The sequence below is a fragment of the Myodes glareolus genome, chromosome X (genome assembly GCF_982192425.1).
Source record: "Myodes glareolus chromosome X, mMyoGla1.1, whole genome shotgun sequence".
Lineage (NCBI taxonomy): Eukaryota > Metazoa > Chordata > Mammalia > Rodentia > Cricetidae > Myodes > Myodes glareolus.
In genome coordinates this window covers 89,147,992-89,168,152 of record NC_142053.1, presented here as the reverse complement: position 1 = coordinate 89,168,152, position 20,161 = coordinate 89,147,992, and the positions used below count along the sequence as shown (strand labels likewise).

At 43.1% G+C, this 20,161-nt stretch overlaps 1 pseudogene; it reads left to right on the top strand.

Moving 5' to 3' along the window:
• Positions 1-478: 478 nt before the first annotated feature.
• On the top strand, positions 479-1,443 carry LOC148117407 (Y-box-binding protein 1 pseudogene; annotated as a pseudogene).
• Positions 1,444-20,161: the final 18,718 nt, after the last annotated feature.

The following is a 20,161-nucleotide window of genomic DNA, read 5'->3' as shown; positions in this document are numbered from 1 at the left end:
TCTTTTTTCTTATTTTTGTACCTGAGATTATCTCTTTCATTTCTTGTACTCTGTTGGGGATTCCTGGACCTCTATTTTCGATCTGTTTACACAGATTTCCCATTTTCAGAATTACCTCAGTTAGTGTTTTCTTTTTTGCTTATATTCCAATTTTCATGTCTTAAATAGTTTCCTTCTCCTGTTTGATTTTTTTTCTTAAATTTCTTGACATTCTTGAAGGGATTTGCTGGTAATCTCCAAATATGTGGTTGTGTTTTCTTGATTTATTTAAGGCTGCCTTTCTTCTCTGTTTAAGGGCCTTTATCCTCATCACAAAGTTGGTTTTAAGATTATTTTCTTGAGGTCAATGGACACCGGGAGTGGAGAGCGGGCCCCTGGGAGCCCTGAGAGCACCACCGGGGCTGCTGACCTAGTCACCAGTACACCACGGGAGGAGACACAGCAGTCCTTGCTGACCGGAGTCACCACTACAGCAGCCATGAACAGTGAGGCCAAGACCCAGCAGCCAGTTCCTGCCCTTGGCGCCATCCTCAGGGTTGCAGACACCAAGCCTGGCTCTATGACCATCACTTCGGGCAGAGACATCCCAGGCTATCTCACATCAGCAGTGCCGGCTGGCAGGGACGAGAAGTTCATCTCAGGAAGGTTTTGGAGACAGTAAAATGGTTCAACATAAAGAAGGGTTACAGTTTCTTCAACAGAAATGACACCAAAGAAGACATATTCATATACCAGATTGCCCTAAAGAAAAATAACCCCAAGAAGTGCCTTCGCAGTGTAGGAGACGGAGAGTCTGTGGAGTTTGATAATGTTGAAGGAGAAAGGGGTGCAGAGCAGCAAATGTTGCCGGCCCTGGTGGAGTTCCAGTTCAAGGCAGTAATTATGCATCAGAGCATAACCAGTAGAGATGCTATCCAGGTCGTAGGGATTCTCCACGGAATTCCCAGCAAAATTATGGAAATAGCGAGAGTGGGGGAAAGAAGGAGCAATCAGAATTGCTCATGGAGGCCAAGCTCAACAAGACCAGCAAAGACAAGTGATGGACGGTGCTGGCCACCAGGGTACAAACAAGAGACATGTATCAGTGAGACTGGATATGTATTGCAAATACAGACCACAGTTCCACAGGGGTCCTCCTCACCAAAGACAGCCCAGAGAGCAGAGTAATGAACAGTATGAGAAAAATCAAGAAGAGAAGACTCAAGTGATCCTCTCCATTCAATGTGTATCTTCATAAAAGTTTCTGTGGTCTTGGTGTCTCTTCAGAGCAATAGAAACCTGAAGACACTGAGGTTCAGGATTCTGGTCTGATTTCTGGGTATCAGAATTCTGGCCTGGCGTCTGATGGAGAAGAAGGCTTGCTACAGAGGTGCAGAGATAGAAATATTGATAAGGAGAGAGGGACAATAAGTGCTAGGAGGGGCCTGAGTGGACAATGTCAGGAGCAGTGTTATTGAGGATGCTGCCTGGGCTCTGGTGAAAGAGGGGCTTTCAGGGGAGGTGTGGGCCGGGATGTGTTCACTAGGTGAGTGGGAACAGGTATATTGGGCACTCATCAGTAGGGAAATTGGGGTAGAATACCTGGTTTCCAAGATGCTGGCCTGGTCTTTGATGGGATGGAATCCTTCCACCAGAGGAGTAGGCCTGGGTATGGTCAGTAGAAGAGGAACGGCAATTGGAATAAGGTTCTCAAGAATGGGCGTTGTGAGGCAGTCTTATCTTGGATTCAGGATGCTAGCCTGGCCTCTGGTGGAATAGGAAGTTTCTTCCAGAGTTCTGGGCCAGGATATGGCAGCAAGAAAGAGATGGGCAGTTGGGGTTAAGTTTGGGAGACACCAGCTGAGTTGGGAAGATCTTACATGGTGTTCAGGGTGCAGGCCTGGATTATGTAGAATGGGAATTTTCCACCAGAGATGCTGGCCTGGTTTTCAGGGAACTGCCCTGACCTCTAATGGGGTGGAAGGCTTCTGCCAGAGGTACAGGCCACAATATGGTCTCCTCATTCCTTCTTAGTAAGAAAAGACTTCTTGGTTTGTGCTGCTTTCAGTTCCCTCCCATTTACCAACTTGCCATCTTCTGTTAAACTATGAATAATTCCCAGAGAGGAACTCATTTGCCCCACTCTTTCCTTAGACGGGGTCTTCTGAGCAGCTTTTATCTGGAATGAGAAAATTCATTGGGAATGACGGTCTCAGCTTTCCCTGGGGGAGCTTCATCAATGCTTGCTATTAAGGTCATGCTAAAACTGTCACAGACATTTCCTCACTGAATCTGGTTAGAAGAATTGTGTCCCGGCCTTTCACATCTGTGATCAATTTCACCTATGTTCATGTCTACAGAATGCATTTTAATTTCTTTATCAGAATGGTGCATGAGAAATTATCAAACTAGGTTTTCTTTCATGAGTCTTGGGGTTGGGAGCACAACTCGTTAATTACGGCATCTCTACTTCTGTACCCACCTTCTAGGCAGTTGACTGTTGTCTTTAAAAACAGCGTCACCCTTCCCAGAACTGCAAACAGTGGTCAGGCATTATCATTTGGTCTTGAAAGACATTTGGTCATTTCCGTTCCCTGTTCTCTGACAGGTGAGGTGTCTGCTATTGGTCAAATCAGAAAGCAGGGCCTGAGGCAAGAGGTTTGGCAAGCCAGACAGTCACCTTTGTCAGTAGAAAAACTTTTGCCCTGCAGCTGCCTAGATTGCACCTGGAGCTACTGGTGTTTCAACCATCTGTCACAGGCCTGCAGGCACAAGGTCTTCCTGTCTAAATGTGGCGACTTCAGTGAACATCTTTCCCCATCTTCTCCAAATTCTCCAGAGATCAGGGTGAGAAATTTCCTTCTCACTTCCACCTCTCAACTCAGATTATTGTGTCTTGTTCTGAATTGGACGTGGCAAAAGCAAAAGTCCTTATCCAAGGTTAACAAGAGAGGTGCCTGAGTGAAGAAGACATGTTTGGGAAGGAGAGAAGCTGTCAACTGAATCTGTGAGAGCTTTAGTAACAGGAAATCTGACCAGTTAGTTCCTTTGAGTATGGTTTCATCCAGGATTATTTGTATTATCTGCTCATGACTCAGTCACTGTCCCAGGGTCAGGGCTACTCCAGAGTTTGCAGTCAAGATCAAAGATGGATGCACTTGCAGTTCATAGCTGAGGGAAGCTACTCCTAATCCTCAAAGTGGAAAGCAGGGCCATAAGTCTGAGCTGTTCACTGCTAACAGTGAAGATAAAACATATTCATAGAAAGTGAACATATGAGGGAAATATGACTCAGAATGTAGAAAATATACATTACAATAAACAGATACGTACAACTGCAGCCATCAGGATTCTGATGTTTAATTCATTTTTTAAGGAAAGTTCAATCACAACAAGAAGAAAAGAGGTTACTTTCTAACTCTACCACAGAGGCTGGTGGAGAAGCCACTCCATATAGAAGCACAACTCTCACCTTCCAGGTGACAGGATCGAGTTTATTCTACACCCACATATGAGTAATTGTAGCCTTTGATATCAAATTCGGGTTTTCGTGACTTCCAAGTTACAAAGTGGTCACTAGCTCATCATGTTTTTATAGTGCCAGAACAAAGGATAGTCAAGAGCCAAGCCATTTTAAAATACCTTGGAAGAAATTAGACCACATTTGCAACAAAGTGGGGAATTCTGTGCTATGGGCCTGAGATGCCATCTAGTAACACTGGTAGAATCTAAATTTTTGTCATCCATTAGTTAGTTAATACCTTTCCAAGTCATCGGCCAGTCACAGGATGTGAGGTCAGGCACAGGGCTGGTCTGTGAAAGTCTACCATGGGGGACTAAGTATCCCAAGATGAAGTGTAGTTGAGCTCTGAGCTGCAGTGTCCCAAGCTCTCCACTATTACAGAAATTCTAATCAGTCGGTAGGCTTGCAGAAGGTTCAGAGTAAGCTGTTATTCGTCCAGGTAATTTTGTTGTCAGTAGGGAACTGATCCTGAGAAACTCGACACACCACTCTTGTTGCTGGGAGACCATACTATTCATATTTTTTTTTTGCTTTTTTGAGATAGGGTTTTTCTGTGTACCTTTTGTGTCTATCTGAAACTCACTCTGTAGATCAGAATAGCCTCATACTCACAGAGATCCATCTGCCTCTGCCACCCAAGTGCTGGGGTTAAGTGTCTGGTCCACTGCTGATGGGCTATATTCAGAACTATTAATTCTCAAGGTTGCAAACAGGCCCCCATCCAGTGCCTATGTGAATGGCTGACCTGAGAGCAACGTGGATTGACTGGTGATGACAAGGATGAAGTGTACTTAGGCAAATACTGAGGGATGCTATAAAAAGAAGCTTTGGGTCTCCAAGATGACACACAAGTGAAGCTGTTGGTCACAAAGCATTTTGTCTCCAATAACAACCTCGGCTTGATGGTAGGGACCCACATGGTGTTAAGAAGGTAAACATCTGCCAAGTGTTTTACTCTGATTTGTACATGTGCACCATGAGAAACCCACAGGCATGAATAAAGGCATACACACAGACACACATGTTGACAGATATTTAAATAGATAAGTAAATGTAGCATGTTTGGGGGGTATAGCAGACACTTTATTTCACTTTGCGGTATCTGACAAAGTTGGGAAATTGAATAAAAAGAGTTTAGGTGATTAAACAGCATGAAAACATACAGGTATATTGTGTTAGTCCCAGTGGAAACGCATCTGTCTTCCCACAGAGATGGCTACGTAATCGTCTCTGTTCTGATGGATGTGCTCATTTCCAGGAGTATTGTAGTTATGAAATGGGTTTGTTACAGAAGTCGAGGTCCAATATCGTATTAAGTTCCCAACCTACCATTTTTAATTTTACCTTGTAAGTTTTGTTTCTGGGATCCCAATCCCACCCATAACCCTGTCCCTTCCAATTTCCCTGCTACACTTACTAACTCCCCCAACCAGGATAAAAGAAAACAAAATTTACATGAAAAGAATTGAGAAAGAAAGGAAAGGAAAATCTCATCGCGAAAGTTGTAGTGACTCAGTGAGTCACACAGCCAACCCTTTAGTCCTCATGCACTCGCGAGTGTGAAAGGCAATGAGTCATTGGTCTGGTCCCAGGGCTCTGGTTTTGCTACACCATAGACAGCAGCTCTCCCTAGGGCTCCTCTTGAATATTCTGTTGTTGTCCTTGTCATGAAGGTCCTATAACTTTGGGTCTGCAGGCCTGGCTCTTTCACCTGCTCCAGCACATCACAGAAGGTGTGGATGATGGGATGAGCCAATACTTAGCCATGTTTTGGGGTCTGGGTGGTTGCTGGGTTGGTCAGACTACTAGATCTCCCTCATCCTCAAAACAAGGGAGAGCTTTCCAGCAACACCCCGGCTAGCTCACCTTATGCAGTGAGCAGCAAGGTTTGAGGTTGTTTCTCCTCTTCTTCTGTGCTCCTGCCCAGCTCACCCAAACCTATACTACCAGGACCAGCACGCTCAAATCAATTCCACCAGGGCCGGCTCTACTGTGTTGCTCAGGCGATGAGTAAGGTTCACTCTGCAGGCTGCTGCAGCTGGTGAGAGGCAAGGCTAACTCCAACCCTTTGGGTCTTCTGACCACATGGACAGCTCCACCACCTTCCACAGACCTCAAGGTGTGCTGAGGGTGCTCCTGTCCCTTGCCCATGACACTGTATTTTAGATGAAGGGCCAGATCGGATCACTCACCATTACATTCTCAGAATTTGCTCACCTGTCCCCCCCAGCAACACTGTCAGCTCTACTGCTTTCCCAGGAGGGGGGCACGGGCAACTCTCCCTAATGCTGCATCTCTTGAGGGGCCAGGTCAACTCTTGTTTCCTGCAGATGGAAAGTTTGAGGGATCATTTTGATGAAGTCTTGTTTGTGCTCTACCAGATAAAACATGCTTAAAGATCAGAGGGCGGCATTAACAACTGGTTAGCCATAGAGGCCAGACCAGTGTGGCATATGCCTTTAATCCCACCACCTTTGAATAGGAAGCAGGAAGATTTAGAATTCAACACCACCCTGGATTACATGAGGTTGCTCCATTCTAAGTAAACGAAAAATTGAGCCAGGGGGTGGAAACTCATGCCTTTAATCCCTGCATCGCTAAGGTGGAAACAGTAATATAAGGCAGGAGGAGACAGGACTTTCAGAATGAGGAGTTGGCGAGGAAGGAGGTGGCTGTAAATTGCTCTTTTTCTCTCTGATCTGGCAACTTTACCCCAATATCTGACACCAGGGTATTATTATTAAGACCAATTAAAATTCGCACTATAAGGAATGGCATGTTTCCCTCACCCTTGCTTACCCTTGTCTGACGAGGGGGCGGGGCCAGCTCTCCCAATCCCATGTCCTCTGACAAGGCTCACCCATGTCCACACCCACTGGGTAGCACTACTCTGGTGAGATGGGGAGGTGGAGTGTCTGCTCCCCTATTGCTGCAGGCAGTGTGGGTCAGGGACAGACCTTCCACTTGATGACACAGGAGTTTATACATTTTTAAAAGCAGATGAATCCTGCTAGGATAAGAATATCCAGCAGCAAAATTGAATGGAAGCACACAGTCCCTCAGAATGTTGAACACTGAAATAAGTGGGTGGAAAATGTGAATAGTCAGCACACTGAAGATGGAACCTAGCAGGGTGTGGGGTCAAGAGGGCGACCCATGCTGAGGGTAGAGACAATCCTTTTGTTTTGTAACATTTATTATGATCTTTGAGCATTGCATACATGAGTGTCTTATTTTCATGATGTCAATCCCAACCATACTTCAATGCTCATGTTGGCCTCCCTTTCACTCTCAAATGTTCTACAAGAACTGCATACATGTATGCATACATTAGATTGAACATAATGGAACCAAGTGGATATAGGCCACAGGAACAGATCAGTGACTATCAAGGAGCTGTAAAAAATGACAAAACGTTTCAACTTTGAAAGGCTAAAGATCAGGTAGGACAACCTGAGTTCCACCAGGCCATGAGAGGACTGAGGGCACTGCTGCTCAAATTAGTCCATGAAATGGAAAGGAAAGAACACTACCAACCACAGTTCTTGAAAGTAGTATCACCCTGTTACTCGAACTGCGCAAGGAATCATTAACAGCAAAAGTAAATTTGAGAGCACTTTCCCTCATGAGTATGCACAAAGTCTCTTAATGAAAATAGTGTACAAAAACTCTTATAAATAAAATTCAACAATGCATTAAATTAGATCCGACACCATGGCCAAGCAGACTCCAGCCAGGGATATAAGGATGATCCAATGTGTATCTCAATAAATATGGAACAGTGCATATGAATTCAAGATGCCCCCCAAATTTTTGTTACAATCATTCTATCTTTCATCAAGGCTTCATTATCCTGTGTTGTTCTCAGTGACAGATGAGTCAAATCTTGGGTCAAAGTTTTTTCCATAAGTGAGTTTTTTTCCTCCTGGGGCAGGAGTCAGAAGAAGGAATCGGGCAAAACCAGACTGACACCCTTCCACCTACAGGTGTGAAACCTGGCGGTTGAAGCAATTGATAATGAAATCTGGAAAGTCCAGCCAGCTCCTCAGATCTCCCTGCTTGGAATGCTGTAGGGTGCAATTCCATAAGCAATGTTGTTTCTGTGGAGCTATATAGTAGAAAGCATACCACGTGTTTCTTCTTGTGGATCGCTTCCCTTCTTCTGCATTGTATTTTATGGGCCAGGCCCATCCTTGTAGCCTCTCGGGGCCTTATAGTGTAAATCCTCACCATCATTGACTAGCATTCAGCCATGGGCTCAGGACACGGTGACCATGTCCCAGCATTCTACAGTAAACGTACAGAGGGGGAGAGGGTCTTTCCAGTGGTTTTATTGTCATCATGAGCATTTTCGTACCTTCATCATGGAGAACACTGGCGGCTCTGTGACTGGTGCACAGCACCAGCTTTACAAACAGTGACAAACTGGGCTGTTGTCACGGGGAGGGTATGTTGTTATCAGAGACAGGATCTCAGATTGTTCCAGCCTGTTTTCTGTCTTAAGTGTCCTTTCCACTAGCAACACAGAAACCCTTTTGCATCAGGTACACCAAACATCCAAAGAGTCTTCCCTTCTGAGGGTGATCAGCACTCAGGTTACTAGCAAGCTTTCACACGTTCTCAGACTTGTGGATCTTTTGGCTTTTCTCTTCTGTGCAAGGCCTGGTACAAACTGAACTCCTTTAAGCTGCATAGGTTCTGGTTCCCATTTTGTGACTGCTGCTCTAATTTAAATCGCAGTCCTGCGTGTAGACACAATATTACCTTCAGGGACTCTTTGCTTAAATTTGGACCTGCTGAGCACTGTATTGTGTCAACAGGAGAAAATCTTGTTACTAATATAGTCAGATGTAGCAAAAATGTCCTTCATGGCAAGTTCTTTTCTCTATAGATACCTGTATGAAGAAATAGTATCTGGACTAAAAGTAGGGTCCACAGAAGGAAATAGAGACCCTGAGGCAGGCAGGACAGGTGAATGATAAACACATGCAGTGTAACCGGGGATGACTCTCTGAATTCACCACTACCCCCTGCAAAAGCAGCCTTTTGGCCAGGGTTGAGAACAGCAGAAATCCGTGGGTGTGTGGAGCATTGCTGGCACAGCTCCTCTAACCTGAAAAGTGAACTTCTGAGATTCAGCTGGCTCTATCAGGTACCACTTGGTGATGTGTCAGGGAGGGGCAGGTGAGAGCCTTGGTCTCTGCAGCCCACATGGTCTGGTATGTGAAGACAGGAAGGTTGGAAATCCTTTCCTGTAGTTGTTCCCGAGGTACTCAGGGTCCCAACAGATGGCTTCTTGTCCTGAGTGTCTAGCGTGAGTGAGGAACACCATTTCCTTATTACTCCTGATCTCACACTGGAATTTCACTGGCTCTAGCAGTGGTGATTCAAGAAGTTTCAGAGATGGGCTCTGATCCTCAGCTTGATTTCCTACAAAGATTATCTCCTGTTTCTGGGAAAATAAGGGCTTCTTCTTTCGAGTCCTGACTCTCCTTATTATCTATATCTATACATAGATAGTTAATAGATAATAGATAGATAGATAGATATAGATGGATGGAAAGAAAGATAGATATAGATGGATGGATAGATGAATGAATGGATAGATAGATAGATAGATAGATAGAAGATAGATAGATAGATAGATAGATAGATAGATAGATAGATAGATAGATAGATATAGATGGACACCTAGCTAGCTAGCTAGATGATAGATGGATAGATAGATAGATAGATAGATAGATAGATAGATAGATAGATAGATAGATAGACTTTCAGAAGGAAGTCAAAGCACAATTGTATTAGCATCTGGGAGGAAAACCTCAAGACATGCAGTAAGACAGCTAACTGTCAGATGAAAATCACTAGAGACCAGGATAGGGGTAAACAAAGGATACCACCTGTATGCCCCACACAGTGGCCTTGAGGCTGGCAGGACAGAGAGAGGATAGGCACTTGAGGGTACCAGGAGCTCTAGAAAAGTGGCCTGTGTCTTTTCTTGGTAAAATTGAATGTGGTTTTTTTGGCCTCTTGCTTCAAACTTCCTAGAGCCAAGAAATGCCAGGAGGGTCTAATGGAATGGCTCTTGCTCTGCCATGAACTGAGTCTGGGCAAAGCAACCAGGGAGTACAGATCTTCCTCCTCACTTTCCCCTCAAGGACATCGTTCTCAAGGAAACCACACTGAGTTCAACTACAAGGAACTTGGACTTCAGGAGCAAGAACTGGACTGAGAATATCATCCCCTGATATTGCTGTCCTCCATGTTCTTAAACCTTATCAACTCCAAGGCAAGGAGCTCAATGGTATCACAGTAGCACACACACATCCTGCTATACAGAAGCCTTTCCTTAATCGTCTATGGAAAGCATTCTGTAATAAAGAACATCTTTCAAACTGTCCCTCTGTGCTCACACAGAGAAATGTTATTGAAATAAAGAAACACAACAGCAACCACAAAGGTGAACAAATCCCAGAGAGGACTCATGCTTCCTGAGCTTCCTCACCAGCTGTGTGCCAAGGAAACAATCATGGCAGATTGTGAATTCAAGTTCCCACCTACGGACTGAGGTATGGTTAACCATGTACATCAGGGTTAAAATGTGTGTTTGAGGTTCTGTTCTATATTGGTCCGGTGTGTTTCTAGACTGGATTAGGTTCTGACACATCTCATTTTCCAAAGGACTGGCCTACCTGAGAGAACTCTGTTTGTGTGTGCCTTTGTGCAACACTGACATTACAGTCTGTTTCTAACAATTGGGAGGTGTGTCTTGGATTTCTAACTTATCCAGGAGAGTGTTTACTTCCCCTCATTTGGGAGAAACTGGTCCCCAACCATGTTGTGGTAGCCTGTAGGTTTCAGGACAATGATTCAATTCTGGATCAGTAAGGACCCCAGCATGGAAAGTTCCTAGTAACAGAAAATGGCACAAGCAACACCCACACTACCAGTCAAAGCTGAGTACAACCCACGAGGTAAAATTTCCCTGTGGAAAAGCAAAGTATTTCATGAGTGGTCAGGATATTCAGGAAGTTCAAAGTCAATGAGGGAGAAGTTGTGTCCTCAGGTGGTGTGAAGGAGCATGGCATTCATAGAGTCCTGCAGTTCTTGGTCCCCAGTAGGTAGACCTTTTTCAAAAGGATTAGGAAGTGTAACATTGATGGAGGAGGTGTGTCCCTGGGTCAAGTGTAGTGATATTTTGTTTATGTCTTAACAGATAAATTTTGCCTAAAGATCAGAGTGCAGAACTAAGACATTAGGGCCCAGGAAGGATTTGCACACTCCTTTAGTCCCAGGACTTGTGAGACAGATCCAGTGGGATCTCTGTTAGATCAAGGCCACCATGGGCTACACTAGAGTGAGTCTGTCTAAAAAAAAAGCTGCACCCATGTTTTCAAATATTCTTTATAAATGTTATTTTACATTTAAAGGAGGATATGGTATAGATATGAATAATTTGCTTTGGCATGGAGTTTAAGGTCAATTTTGTTATAAGTATAAGTATTTCTGATCTTGATTAAGGTATTGTGATTGTATAGTTCATTTAAAAAATGTAATGTATAATTAGGAAATATAGGTTATTAATGGATAATCATTAATAATAGTCAAGCTTGTAGTCATGTTAATTTTCTAGACATATAGAGATATATTTCAGTTAGATAGGCATTCTTCATATCTTTTAAAGACTACAGAATATGGCATTTTAAATGTTATAATAACTTAGGGCTTTTCAAGACAATGACACACATCTGCTCCTGGCAGCACCAGCTATTTCAAGAGGAAGATGGGCATTGAAGAGACTCCTTATGGAGTTCGTTAGCCATTTGGGCAAGAAACTGCTCTTGCCTGGACTAATGCATAAACTGAATACGAAGAACCCACAGAGAGAGGACTGCTGAACTTGCCTAAAAGTAAGATGATCTTTCAGGGTTTCTGATTCATGAAAGAGTCTGCGAGACATTCTGCAGGACACAGCAGATAGTGACTGAACTGCCTTTGAAATTTCCTGCTTCATGGAAATGTCTGCTGGATGCTATGGGCCTGTAGGCTGAAGATGGATGCCCCAACGGTACAGAAGAACTTTGGGTGACTGTGCAGGCAGCGAGATGTCTCTGTCATTTCTAGAGTTTTGGAAGTTGCTTACTTCTTGTTAACTTAGGTAATATTATATCCTTCTGGAGTCTTTGATGGAGTCGAAGAATGGTTAGTTATAGTTATAGTTTTCCTTAGTTATGATAAAAGATAAAATATAGATAATATAACTGTAATTCTTGCTTTATAACTGTTTTGCTCTATGTAATTTTACTAGGTTAAAATGAAAGCCTTCTTTTTTGTTTAAACAGAAAAAGGGGAAATGATGGAGGAGGGTCATCTGTCTATGTGTTACTTTCATTGGTTAATAAAGAAACTGCTTCGGACTTTGGTAGGACAGCCACTTAGATAGGCGGAGTAGACAGAACAGACTGCTGCGAGAAAGAAACAGAGACAGAGAGATGCCTGCCATGGAGCTGCCAGCTCAGACATGCTGAAATCGTTCCCGGTAAGCCAGGACCTCATTGTGGCATACATATTATTAGACATGGGGTGAATCAAGATGTGAGAGTTAGGCGGAGCTCTCCTGAATCCCATCCCAGCCTTTATCCAGGTACACCTTCCTCTCTTCCCCCCTCCCCTCTGGGGCCACAAGATCTCCCCAGAGCTGCTCCCTTGCATGCTGGGCCTGGGCTGTGGGCTCAGGCCGGCGGGGCAGTTCCTTTGCTTTGAGAGCCTGCCTGAGGACAGGCAAGCTCTGTCTCAGCTCAGCCACACTCCTGGCCAGCAAGAGAGAGTGATCTTCTAGCAGACATCCATTGGAGGAGGGGTGAGTTTGCTACTGGCCCGAGGGCTTTGGCTAGGAGGATTTCAGACTTTCCCCGCCCCCCTCGAATTTCTGGTCACCAGGCAGAGGCGGCTCCTCCCTGCAGAGCTCTCCCAAATCCCGTCCCAGCCTTTATCCAGGCACACCTTCCTCTCTTCCCTCCTTCCCTCTGGGACCACAAGATCTCCCCAAAGCAACTCCCTTGTGCGCTAGGCCTGGGCTGTGAGTGCAACCCGGCAGGAGGGAGTGCCTGTGTTTCAATAGACTGCCTGAGGAAAGGTAGGTCTTCTGTCAGTGAAGTCCCTGCCCAACAAGGGAACCTGACCTGGTACCAGAAGATCCAATAGAGATCATTTAAAGAAGAGATGGGCAGACGTCAAGGCAAGAACGCCTCCAACAATCTAAAAAACAACATGAAAACACCAGATCCCAATGACCCTACAATAGAAGGTCTTGAATCTCTTAATTCAGAAGAAGCAGAAAAAAAATGCCATTATGAAAGCAATAGAGTCCCTTAAACAGGATATGAATAACTCCCTTAAAGAACTGGATGAGAAGTACAACATAAAGATTGAAGAAATGAGTAAAGAAATGGATGAGATATATAACAAAAAGTTCGAAGAAATGAGTAAATCCATGAATGATACACTGGGAAACCAAGAAAAAACAATCAAACAGGTAATGGAAACAGTTCAAGAATTGAAAACTGAAATGGAGGCAATGAAGAAAACACAAAACGAGGGCCGGCTGGATATGGAAAATCTAGGTAAACGAACAGAGACTACAGAATCAAGCATAACCAATAGGATACAAGAGATGGAAGAACGAATCTCAGAGTCTGAAGATACCATAGAGAAAATAAATGCTCTGATCAAAGAAAACAGCAAATCCAATAAATTCTCATCACAAAACATTCAAGACACAATAAAAAAACAAATCTAAGAATAATAGGGATTGAAGAAGGAGAAGAACTGCAGATCAAAGGCCCAGAAAATATATTCAACAAAATTATAGAAGAAAACTTTCCCAACCTAAAGAATGATATTCCTATGAAGGTTCAAGAAGCATACAGAACACCGAATAGACTTGATAAAAAAAAATCCCCTCACCATATAATAATCAAAACACAAAACATACAGATTAAAGAAAGAATATTAAGAGATGCAAAGGAAAAAGGGTAAGTAACTTATAAAGGTAAACCTATCAGACTTACACCGGACTTCTCTATGGAAACCATGAAAGCCAGAAGGTCCTGGATAGAGGTACTGCAGAAACTAAGAGACCATGGATGCAAGCCCAGACTACTATACCCAGCCAAGCTATCGTTCACTATCAATGGAGAAAACAAAATATTCCAGGATAAGAACAAATTTAAACAATTTGTAGCCACAAACCCAGCCTTACTGAAAGTAATAGAAGGAAAATCGCAACCCAAGGAACCCAACATTGCCAACACTGTCTACAATAAATCAGACATCTAGCGACCCTTCACGAGCTTAACTTAAAAAAGGGACACATACAAACTCTATTAAACAAATAAACAAAAAATCATAATAACCGGAGTCAACAACCACTGGTCATTAATATCACTTAATATTAATAGACTCAACTCACCTATAAAAAGGCACAGACTAAGAGATTGGATACGAAAACAGAATCCAACATTCTGCTGTTTACAAGAAACACACCTCAACCACAAAGACAGACATCTACTCAGAGTAAAGGGCTGGGAAAAGGTTTTTCAAGCAAACGGACCTAAGAAACAAGCAGGTGTGGCCATTCAAATTTCCAACAAAATTGACTTCAAACTAAAATCAATCAGAAGAGATGGAGATGGACATTTCATACTCATAACAGGAACAATTCATCAGGAGGAAGTCTCAATCCTGAATATCTATGCCCCTAATATAAAGCCTCCTACTTATGTAAAAGAAACACTTCTAGAACTCAAGGCAGTCATCAAACCACACACACTAATAGTAGGAGACTTCAACACTCCTCTCTCACCAATGGACAGGACAATCAGACAGAAACCTAACAGAGAAATAAGAGAATTATTGGAGGTATTGTATCAAATGGACTTAACAGACATCTACAGAACATTCCACCCAAATAGGAAAGAATATACCTTTTTCTCTGCAGCTCATGGAACCTTCTCGAAAATTGACCACATACTGGGTAACAAAGCAAACTTCTACAGATACAAAAAAATATTAGTAACCACCTGGGTCTTGTCAGACCACCATGGATTAAAGTTAGAATTCAACAACAGTGCTACCCCCAGGAAGCCAACAAATTCATGGAAGTTGAACAGTCAACTACTGAATCACCCCTGAGTCAAAGAAGAAATAGAGAAAGAAATTAAAGTCTTCCTTGAATTTAATGAAAATAAAGACACAACATACTCAAACCTATGGGATACTATGAAAGCAGTGCTAAGAGGAAAGTTCATAGCACTAAGTGCCCAATTAAAGAAAACGGAGAAAGCACACATTGGAGACTTAACAGCACACTTGAAAGCTCTAGAAAAAAAGAAGCTGATTCACCCAGGAGGTCTAGAAGACTGGAAATAATCAAACTGAGGGCTGAAATCAGCAAAATAGAAACACAGAAAACAATCCAAAGAATCAATGAATCAAAAAGCTGGTTCTTGGAGAAAATCAACAAGATTGACAAAACCCTATCCAAATTAATCAAACGGCAGAGAGAGAACATGCAAATTAATAAGATCAGAAATGAAAAGGGGGACATAACCACAGACACAGAGGAAATTCAGAGAATCATTAGATCTTACTACGAAAATTTATATGCCACAAAGTTGGAAAATGCACAAGAAATGGACATTTTTTTAGATAAGTACCATATACCAAAGTTGAACCAAGACCAGGTGAACACTCTAAACAGACCAGTCATTCGTGAAGAATTAGAAGCTGTTATTAAAAATCTCCCTACCAAAAAGAGCCCTGGACCAGATGGTTTCAATGCAGAATTCTACCAGAACTTCCAGGAAGAGCTAATACCTATACTCCTTAATGTATTTCACAATATTGAAACAGAAGAAACATTGCCAAACTCTTTTTATGAGGCTACAGTTACCCTGATACCAAAACCACACAAAGACACGACCAAGAAAGAGAATTACAGACCAATCTCACTCATGAACATTGACGCAAAAATTACCCAATAAAATATTGGCAAACCGAATCCAAGAATACATTAGAAAAATTATCCATTATGATCAAGTGGTCTTCATCCCAGAGATGCAGGGCTGGTTCAACATATGCAAATCTATCAATGTAATCCATCATATAAATAAACTGAAAGAAAAAACCATATGATCATTTCATTGGATGTTGAAAAAGCATTGGACAAAATTCAACACCCATTTATGATAAATGTGTTAGAGACACTGGAGATACAAGGATCATACCTAAATATAATAAAAGCAATATACAGCAAGCTGTCAGCTAACATCAAATTGAATGGAGAGAAACTCAAAGCCTTTCCACTAAAATCAGGATCACGACAAGGCTGTCCACTCTCACCATACCTCTTCAATAGAGTGCTTGAAGTTCTAGCAATAGCAATAAGACAACATAAGGGGCTCAAAGGGATACGAATTGGAAAGGATGAAGTTCAACTTTCGTTATTTGCAGACGATATGATAGTGTACATAAGCGACCCCAAAAACTCTACCAAAGAACTCCTATAGTTGATAAACACCTTTAGTAATGTAGCAGGATACAAGATCAACTCCAAAAAATTGGTAGCCCTCCTATACACAAAGGATAAAGAAGCAGAGAGGGAAATCAGAGAAACATCACCTTTCATGATAGCCACAAATAGCATAAAGTATCTTGGGGTAACTCTAACCAAGGAAGTGAAAGACCTATTTGATAAGAACTTTAAGTCCTTGAAGAAAGAAATTGAGGAGGATACCAGAAAATGGAAAGACCTACCCTACTCTTAGATTGGGAGAATCAACATAGTAAAAATGGCAATTCTACCAAAAGCAATCTATAGATTCAGTGCAATTCCATCAAAATCCAATCAAACTTCTTCACAGACCTGGAGAGAACAATAATCAAGTTTATATGGAAAAACAAAAAACCCAGGATAGCCAAAACAATCTTATACAATAAAGGAACTTCTGGAGGCATTACCATCCCTGACTTCAAATTCTATTACAGAGCAACAGTGTTGAAAACAGCTTGGTATTGGCATAACAACAGAGAAGTCGACCTATGGAATCGAATAGAAGACCCGGGTATTAACCCACAAACGTATGAACACCTGATTTTTGACAAGGGAGCTAAAGCTATACAATGGAAGAAGGATAGCATCTTTTACAAATGGTGCTGGCATAACTGGATGTCAACCTGTAGAAGAATGAAAATAGATCCATATCTATCACCATGCACAAAACTCAGGTCCAAATGGATTAAAGACATCAACATTAATCCGACCACTTTGAACCTGATAGAAGAGAAAATAGGAAGCAGTCTACAAGACATAGGCACAGGAGACCACTTCCTAAGCAGAACCCCAGGAGCGCAGACAATAAGAGAAACAATAAATAAATGGGACCTACTGAAACTGAGAAGCTTCTGTAAAGCAAAGGACACTGTCAGTAAGACAAAAAGGCTACCTTCTGACTGGGAGAAGGTCATCTCCAACCGTGCATCAGACAAAGGTCTGATCTCCAAAATATACAAAGAACTCAAGAAACTAGACACTAAAACTCTAATTAACCCAATTAAAAAATGGGGTACTGAACTGAACAGAGAATTCTCAACATATGAACTTCGAATGGCCGAAGACACATAAGGTCATGCTCAACCTCCTTAAAGATCAGGGAAATGGAAATCAAAACCACTTTGAGATATCATCTTACACCTGTCAGAATAGCCAAACTCAAAAACACCAATGATAGCCTATGCTGGAGAGGATGTGGAATGAGGGGACACTCATCCATTGTTGGTGGGAATGCAAACTTGTGCAGCCACTGTGGAAATCAGTGTGGCGGTTTCTCAGGAAACTGGGAGTCAACCTCCCTCAGGACCCAGCAATTCCACTCTTGGAAATATACCCAGGAGATTCCCTAACATACTACAAAAGCATTTGTTCAACTATGTTCATAGCAGCACTATTTGTAATAGCCAGAACCTGGAAACAACCTAGGTGCCCCTCAATAGAAGAATGGTTAAAAAAGGTGTGGAACATATACACATTAGAGTTTTACTCAGCGGTAAAAAACAATGACATCTTGAATTTTGCATGTAAATGGATGGAAATAGAAAACGCTTTACTGAGTGAGGTAAGCCAGACCCAAAAAGAGGAACACAGTATGTATTCACTCATAAGTGGATTCTAACCATAATTAAAGGTTTTTGAGCCTATTATTCGTGATCCTAGAGAAGCTAAATAAGAAGGTGAACCTGATGAAAATCATGTAGCTATTCTCCTGGAGATTGGAAATAGACAAGAGTGCCAGAACCCTCATCTGGCGATGGAGGGAGATGGAGGCGGAGACCCACGTTGGAACACTGTACCTAGCTCCCTAGGTCCAAACAAGAGGCAGAAGGAAGGAGAACGTGAACAAAGAAGGCAAGAGCAGAGGAAACCTTCATCCGACGTTGGATGGTGATCCAGATGGAGACCCACATTGGAGCACCGGACTGAGCCCTCCATGGTCCAAATGAGGAGCAGAAGGATGAAGGAAATGGAAAAAGAAATCAGGACTGCGATGGGTGCCATCACCCACTGATACAAGGGGACTGATCTAATGAGAGTTCACCAAGGCCAGCTGGAATGGAACTGATCGAGCACTTGATCTAACCAGATTCTCTGAATGTGACCGGATTCTCTGGATGTGGCTGGCCCAGAGTCTTTCTGAAAAGCCATTGACAATGACACTGGGACTTGTTTCCTCTGCATATACTGGATTTTTGGGATCCAGTCTGTTTGGATACTCACCTTCCTGGACCTGGAGGGATGTGGGAGGAACTTGAACTTCCCACAGGGCAGGAAACCCTGACTACTCTTAGGGATAAAGAGGGAGGAGGAGAGGGAGTGGGGGAAGTGGAAGTGGGAGGGTGTTGGGATTAGGGGCGAAAATGGATACTTTTATAATTTAATAAATTTTGAAAAAAAAAGATGTGAGAGTTAGCCAATAAGAGGCAATAACTAATGGGCCAGGCAATGTTTAAAAGAATACAGTTTCTGTGTAATTATTTTGGGTAAAGCTAGCTGGGAGCTGGGTGGTGGGAACGCAGCCCACCGCCCCTATCACTACATTCTATAGGTCTTTCCTTGTGTGAGGCGATGTGTCCCTGCAGGTAAGGCTTGAGGGTCCAAAATACTCCTCCCTTTCCCAGTGTGCTCCCTGCTTCCTGCTTCTCTATTGAGATGTGTGCTCACTCAGAGGTTCCTGCTGTCCTCCCATTGCTCCACCTTAAGCAATCTAAACCCCTCAAACTTAACCCAATATCAACTCTGTTTAATCTAGTCTTATCACAGCAACAAAAAGGTAACTGATCCATGTTCATATGAAGCTCAAAGGGACTGCCAATTTAGATACAGAAAATGTCTTCCTTACAGATGGGGTGGGGTTGGGATCAGGGGTTGAGTAGGCTAGAGGGGGGCTCTCTGAGCTTTTATGGATTTAGGGCAGGAACAGGAAGCATTCTGTCCAAATTGAGGTCTTGGAAAAGTGAAGAAAGGAAGAGACACCCAAAGACAGGGATGAGCCAACACCTGAGGAAAGCCTAGAGGCTCAACCAGCCATTCATTATAACTGTCTCTGACCCAGCTGAAGTGAGACACAACACTGCAAATTGCACCTCTAGCTCATATTCTCTCGCCCACTGCTAGCATGGGATCCCCCTTCTTTTATTCCATGCCCTGTACCTGCAGAGAACCTGAGTGACCTTGGCTCAGAGTTCACTGAAGGGAGGTGCAGTAGTCTAAATGTAATTGGCCCCCATACTCTCATAGGTAGGGACACTATTAGGAGGTGTGTCTGTGAGGGAGGGGGCATGGCCTTGTGGGAAGAAGGGTGTCACTGTGGGGGCAGGCTTTGAGGCTTCCTAATCTTAGGATCCCTCCCAGTGTCTCAGTTGACTTCCTGTTGCCTCCAAGATGTAGGGCTCTCAGCTACCCCTGCAGCACCATGTCTGCCTGCACCCTGCCATTCTCCCCATCATGATGATAATGGACTGAACCCCTGAACTGTAAGCCACCCCTGTTCTATTTTTCTTTATAAGAGTTGCCACGATTATTTGTCTCTTCAACAGCAATGAAAATGCTCTGAGAGGAGAAAGGCACCACCTGGGCCCAGGCAGCAGCTCTTCAAACTGAGTCAAAGCGCCACACAGATCTATTGAGGCTTTAGAATTTACTTAACTCTTTAAAATTACTTCCTCCTTCTTGACTGTCTTATTTGGATCCAAATGGCTAGGCTGCCTAGTAGCTAGTAATACCTCCTCCTCCATCTATGCTAAGGAAAGGGAATGACTGTCCACATTTATTCTGTCAGATGTGTGACTCCCACAGGACATGTGTCCTTATGAGAAATGGGCTCCCTTTATCATTGAGCAGAGCTCACCAAGGTCACCATAACCACGGGTTCTCACCATCGTGATGGAGAGCTCATCAACATGGAGGCCACCGTGTTATTTGTCTGGTTCTTGATTGTCCATGACATCACAATGGAGACAACCACAGGCAAGGTCACCATACAGGTTAGTGAGACCATGAACACAGGTGATGTCAAGTACTCCACTGCCGTCAAGATTAATGCA